The sequence below is a fragment of the Ornithorhynchus anatinus genome, chromosome 4, assembly GCF_004115215.2.
Source record: "Ornithorhynchus anatinus isolate Pmale09 chromosome 4, mOrnAna1.pri.v4, whole genome shotgun sequence".
Classification (NCBI taxonomy): Eukaryota; Metazoa; Chordata; class Mammalia; order Monotremata; family Ornithorhynchidae; genus Ornithorhynchus; species Ornithorhynchus anatinus.
In genome coordinates, this window is record NC_041731.1 from 17,477,338 (window position 1) to 17,484,082 (window position 6,745).

The 6,745-nt window shown below is 43.6% G+C and overlaps 1 non-coding gene across 1 annotated transcript; it reads left to right on the top strand.

The window, feature by feature from the left end:
* Nucleotides 1-3,266: 3,266 nt before the first annotated feature.
* On the top strand, nucleotides 3,267-3,405 carry LOC114811446. The gene has a single exon (XR_003759149.1). It is a non-coding gene; the product is annotated as a small nucleolar RNA SNORA7 (small nucleolar RNA).
* Nucleotides 3,406-6,745: the final 3,340 nt, after the last annotated feature.

The following is a 6,745-nucleotide window of genomic DNA, read 5'->3' on the forward strand; positions in this document are numbered from 1 at the left end:
CCCCTGACAGTGACTCCTTGCTCTCATAACAAGAGTATTAGGAGAGAAGCTACTTTCGAGATGAGTTTCTGAATACTAAGGATGTATTTTCCAAACCTCACAGGGTGAATCTCTATTCACGGTAAAGGGATGCATCGTATATGTGAGTTTTATACTTCTTGACACAAGTTTCCTTTCGACACAGGTATGGTCAAATGAAACGTATTTTCTTTAGAAATATGGATGTTGATTGATGTTCAAATCTAGAAGCACACTTATTTTGTACACAGATACCATGAATGACAAAGTGTGGGTGTGACTCCACTGAGAATCACCAGTCTTTTTAAAAGGCTGGAGTTTCATTATTTGGCCCAATTTCCAAGGGCCACTATTTTAAATACTACTTATTGGTAATAAAAAGCTGGCTCAGCCAGAGGGCATTAAAAGTGCAGATCCATTTTACTGACTTCATCACTAAAATAGATCCACTCTTTCAATGAAACCAACAACTCTTCATGCAGATTAACACTGCATAACCACTTCAGATCTCAATTGAAAAATATGTTGAATCTGAAGCCGGGGAAGATAAGATGTTTATATTGGAATCTGCCTATCGCTCTCCTCTTCCTGGAAATAAATGTTTTGTAAGCAAAGTGATTAGTAAGAAAGAAACGAATTTGGGGAGGGCCGGGGTCAGTAGAATTCATGAGCTCTCCTGGCGATCTGAGGACAATATTTTTGTACAATGATGCCCTGAAGTAAGTTACATTCTGACATATTTTTGCAACTCATATTACTTCTCTGTCACATCTGAGCTCTGCAGATTTTCCTGCCCACACAGTGACCCTGTCCATTTCTAATGTGAATAATAAGATCGGTTCAATCACCAATAACGGCATCACGGCTCGGTGTGATATTTGAGATCATGTTTCAAAATACAACCATACCTAAATAAGAGCCTTCTAACTAGTTTGAAATGGAGTTTAGATTTTTATTTTGACAAACTTGATTGGATCTGGGTGTTGGTAGTTTTTAGAAAGAGATAAATCCTAGTTACTTTCAATTCAGGGACGTTTCTTATAAAGTTTCCTTGGTAATCATTTTGTTTTAATAGTGCTACTATGGAGTCCTGCCTGGGTCATAGCAAAAATATATGTTCAGGTGAAAAAATGTAAACTTAACTCTCCCTAAAACTTGGAGGTTGCCTTCTTTTTTCTTTTTTGTTAAGCACTTAATAGGAGTCAGGCTCTGTACTAAGTACTGGGTAGATACAAGTTCATCAAGTTGCTTACAGTCCATGTTCCACATGGGGCTCACAATTTTAATCTCCATTTTACAGATGAAGTAACTGAGGCACAGAGAAGTTAAGTGACTTGCTCAAGTTCACATAGCAGACAAGTAGCAGAGCTGGGATTAGAATCCAAGTCCTTTTGATTCCCAGGCCTGTGCTCTATCTACTAGGCCATCCTGCTTCTTGAGGGCAGGGATCATGTCCACCAACTCTGCTGTAATGCATTCTCCCGAATAGTATAATACTCCGCACACAGTACGGGTTCAATAAACACCGATGATTGATTAAGACTGTAAACTCATGATGGGCAGGGGACATGCCTGTTAATTCGGTTGTATCGTGCTCTCCCAAGAGCTTAGTATAGCACCCTGCACATAATAAGAACTCAAAAATACCACTGATTGATTGAGTGATTGATTGATTGGAGAGGTGTAGAAGGCCCAAATCAGGCCCTTGATTGTGCGAGGGGAGGATCTGAATGAGGGGTTTTGACCCTAAATCCCAAATCTCCTGGGACAAACTGAAAGGAAGCATTTTGCAAGTCCTTATCTCTGGGGTGCGAACACTGTGGAGGGAGATGGAACTTATATTTTTTTCTATGACCCAGGCAGACAAGTGACGGAGTTGGGATTTAGAGATTCAGGTCTGCTGCCTCCTCAATTCCCTTAATCCCTCTCCCTTCTGCATCGCCAATGCACTTGTATCTGAAGCCCTGGAGACTAGTGGATAGAGCACGGGCCTGGGAGTCAGAAGGAAAAGGACTTGGGTTCTAATCCTGGCTCCGCCACTTGTCTGCTGTCTGACCTTGGGCAGATCATTTCACTTCTCTGTGCATCAGTTACCTCATCTGTAAAATAGAGATTCAGACGGTGAGTCCCACGTGGGACAGGGATTTAGCTTGTATCTACCCAAGCACTTTGAACAATGCTTGATGGAGAGTAAGGGCTTATCAAATACTATCATTATTATCAGTGCCACACAGCAGACGGGGAAAAGAGACAGTTTGGGAATCCAGCTCCTCTGACTCCCAGGCCTGTGCTCTATCCACTTGGCCACACTGCTTCCTGTCATGTCAGCTAGCATCCCCCGGCCTTTCTGTCTTCATCTGTAAAATCGAGAAAGGAAGATCATGATTCTTCTCACTTCTCACTCTAGGCTTCAAGGCTCTCCATCACCTTGCCGCTTCCTACCTCTCCTCCCTTCTCTCTTTCTACTGCCCACCCTGCACACTCCGTTCCTCTGCGGCCCACCTCCTTACCGTCCCCCGTTCTCGCCTAACCCGCCATCATCCCCTGGGCCACGTTCTCCCGCGGTCCTGGAACGCCCTCCCTCCTCACCTCAGCCAAACTAATTCTCTTCCCCTCTTCAAAACCCTACTTAAAGCTCACCTCCTCTAGGAGGCCTTCCCAGACTGAGCTCCCCTTTTCCCTCTGCTCCTTCTGCCCCCCCTTCACCTCTCCGCAGCTAAACCCTCTTCTCCCCCCTTTCCCTCTGCTCATCCCCCTCTCCCGTCCCATCCCCTCAGCACTGTACTCGTCCGCTCAACTGTATATATCTTCATTACCCTATTTATTTTGTTAATGAGATGTACATCACCCTGATTCTATTTATTTGCTACTGTTTTAATGAGATGTTCTTCCCCTTGATTCTATTTATTGCCATTATGCTTGTCTGTCTGTCTCCCCCAATTAGACTGTAAGCCCATCAAAGAGCAGGGACTGTCTCTATCTGTTACCGATTTGTACATTCCAAGAGCTTAGTACAGTGCTCTGCAAATAGTAAGTGCTCAATAAATACTATTGAATGAATGAATGAATGATTCCTGTGTGAAACAGTGACTTGTCCCATCTGATAGCTTTGTACCTAATCTAGAGTTTAGCACAGAGAAAAAGATTAATAAATTTCAAGGATGTCATTATTATTAGAGAAGGCAAACAAAAAGGCAGTAAGATGGAGAATCTTCTGATTGCTATTATTATTATTTTAAGCATATCAGCCCCGCTCAGAGTCACACCTGGGGAGTTTTCAGGACTCTACCAGTCTTGGTTTGGGGGGGGGAGAGTCAAGCAGAGGCCTACCCATTCCATTCCTAGCTTGGGCAGTGGCTAGCGAGTGGTAAGCAATCTGCTACAAGTCAAAACTCACCCATGCTGGGCAGCAGCGGCATGGGAGAGAGTCGAGGGTGGAGACTCAGGTTTACTGCGCGGAAGGAGGCTGTGGAAAACCACTTCCGGATTTTTACCAAGATTAAAACCCTCTGGATACAATACCCAGAATGATTGTTGATGGAGGTGACACATTCTGGGAGAGATGTGCTCATGGCGTTGTTATGGGTCGGACATGACTCGACAGCATAAAATAACAACAAGCACATCAGGTTTCCTCCAATGAGTGGCTCCTTGTTCTGTAGCTATGAAAATTGTGAACAATTCCGCATGCACCGTATCCACTTCTTTTATGATTTTGTAGGTTTCAATCCTGTCTATTCTAAGAATGTATCTTTCCCGTCACCAAACCCCAAATCGTTTTAGTCTCTCCTCAATCGGGGGGCAAAGTGACCTAGTAGAAAGAGCACACACCTTGGAGCCAGAGGAATGAATTCTAATCCCAGCTTTGCCACTTGATTTAAAAAAAATGGCATTTCTTAAGTGTTTACTATATGCCAGTCCCTGTGCTGGGATAAGTGGTGGGATAGATACACACTTATCAAGTTGGATAGAGTCCGGGATTCATTTTACAGATGAGATTACTGAGGTAGAGTGACCTCAAATGTCCAAGGTCACACAGCAGACAAGTGTCAGAGTTGGGATTAGAGCTCAGGTCTGCTGTCTCTCAGGCCCCTGATCCTTCCACTAGGGCCATGCTGTTTCTCTACTTGGGAAAAGTCACTACACTTCTCTGTGTCTCAGTTTCCTCACCCATAAATGGGGATTTGATGCCCGTTCTCCTTTCTAATGTAAGCACCATGTTGGTAGCCTGATGAACTTGTATGTACCCTGGGGCTTATAAGCCTACAAAATCATAAAAGATGTGGATCTGGTGAATATGGAATTGTTATTCCCAATTTCCACAGCTACAGAACAGAGGTCACTCACTGAAGCTTGAAGTTGTTCACTTCAAAACAAAAAGAAATACTTCTCCATAAAGCAAGGGGGTGAGTGTATGGAATTCGTTATCATCAGAAATTGTCAAGATCAAAATATCAGCAAATTCAAGAGGCGTTTAGACAAATTCACAAATGAATTTTCCATAATGGATGATTGAAGGGAAAGTTATGCAAAATTTAGGTATGTTATATGGTGCATTCCTAAATATTTGGATGGAATCAAGGAAAGCACTTATATCACAGGTCCGTGCATTCCTAAATATTTGGATGGAATCAAGGAAAGCACTTATATCACAGATCCTCCAATCAACTAATTTTAACTGTAGGAAAGAAAATACTGGATGCGATCCAGTCGTGGCTGTTCTTTTGTTCTTAAAAATGATCACAGCGTTACAGTTCAAATAAAAAAAGATAAGAAGAAGGAGACCTCTTTTAAGGCCAATCCAATAAACACAGAACAATGATCAAAAGGTATACTCAAACACTGAACTCTTTCGGGAAAAAAAGAGTGGCCTAGTGGAACAGGCATGGGTCTGGGAGTCAGAGGAAATGGATTCTAATCCTGACTGTGCTATTTTACTACTGTGTGACTTAAGACAAGTCCCTTAATTTATCTGCACCTCACTTACCTCCTCTGTAAAATCAGGATTAAGACTGTGAGCCCCATGTGGTACAGGGACTGTGTCCAACCCAATTTGCTCGTCTCCACCCGATTGCTTAGTACAGAGTCTAGCACACAGTAAGTGCTTAACAAGTACTGTAGCTATTTCTTGATCCCCAAGACAATAAAATGTCACACATCTTTCAGGCCAGGGGAACCCCTCGAGAGGTAGGGACCGTGTCTAATTCCCACCTTTATATACTTCCCCAGCTCTCAGTACAATGTTCTGCACATGGAAATTACTTTATATTAACACTATTACTATTACTAAGTAGATCACAGAATAATAATAATAATAATAATAATAATAATAATTGTGCTATTTAAGTGCTTACTAAGCTCCGGGGTGGGTACAAGCAAATCGGGTTGGACCCAGTCCTTGTCCCATGTAGGGCTCACAGCCTCAATCCCCATTTTACAGATGAGGGAACTGAGGCCCAGAGAATTGAAGTGGCTTGCCCGAGGTCAAACAGCAGACAGGTGGCAACGGGGCACGGAGGAGTGGAAGCGGGGATGGGATTTGTCTGTTTTCATGGGAACGGTCCCGGTCGTCCCCAAATGTTCCTGGACCACATCCCACCAACTGAGGCCAAGGAGAGGAGGTAGTCCTCTGGCTCCTCCTGCCCCTTCTGTCTCCATGAGGAGACCAGACATGCAGCCCAGAGGCTCGGGGGTGATGGAGGGGGTGGGTGGCTAAGATGGGGTACAGCTCACCTCCTCCAGGAGCCCTTCCCAGACTGAGCACCACTTTCCTCTGCTCCTCCTCCTCTCCCCATCACCCCGGACTCCCTCCCTCTTCTCTACTCTCCTCCCTGCCCCACAGCACTTATGTATATATGTATATATTTATTATTCCATTCATTTTCTTCATGATGTGTACATATCTATAATTCCATTTATTTATATTGATGCTATTGCTGCCTGCCTACTTGTTTCGTTTTGTTCTGTTGTCTGTCTCCCCCCTTCTAGACTGCGAGCCTGTCATTGGGTAGGGATTGCCCCATCTGTTGCCGAGTTGTACTTTCCAAGCACTTAATAGAGTGCTTTACACACAGTAAATGCTCAGTAAATATGACCGAATGAACGAATGAATGGGGTAGGCGGGATGGGCCTGCAGCTTCTGGCGACCGAGTCACAGGAGGGGCAGATGGGGAGGCAGAGAAGCACAGTTCTTCTCAGAGCAGGATCCAGGCAAATGAGGGCGCTCCCTGCTGCTGCTTGAGATGGCCACCACTCTGGTCAGTGAATTTCCATTCCAGAATGGCTGTTGGGAGACTTCGTCCCTCTCCAACCCCTCTTCCAGCTGCCATTCATTCACCTCTCTCGCCTCCGTCCCCTCTTCCCCTCACGCTGTTCCCCCAGCTTGGAATAGACAACTTGCAGCTCGACTAACATTCAGACATGTCCTAAGATCCCACCTCTTCTAACGTGCCATCCCCGACTAATTTATCAGCCATGTCAACCTTTCAGTCAACCCAGTCCATCAGTCAATCAATCAGAGGTATTTATTGACCACATAATATATATATATATATTATATACATATACATATACATATATATACATATATTATATACATATACATATATATATACATATATTATATACATATACATATATACATATATATATTACCTTATTTATTTTGTTAATGAGGTGTACATCCCCTTGATTCTATTTATCTTGATAATGTTGTCTTGCTTTTGTT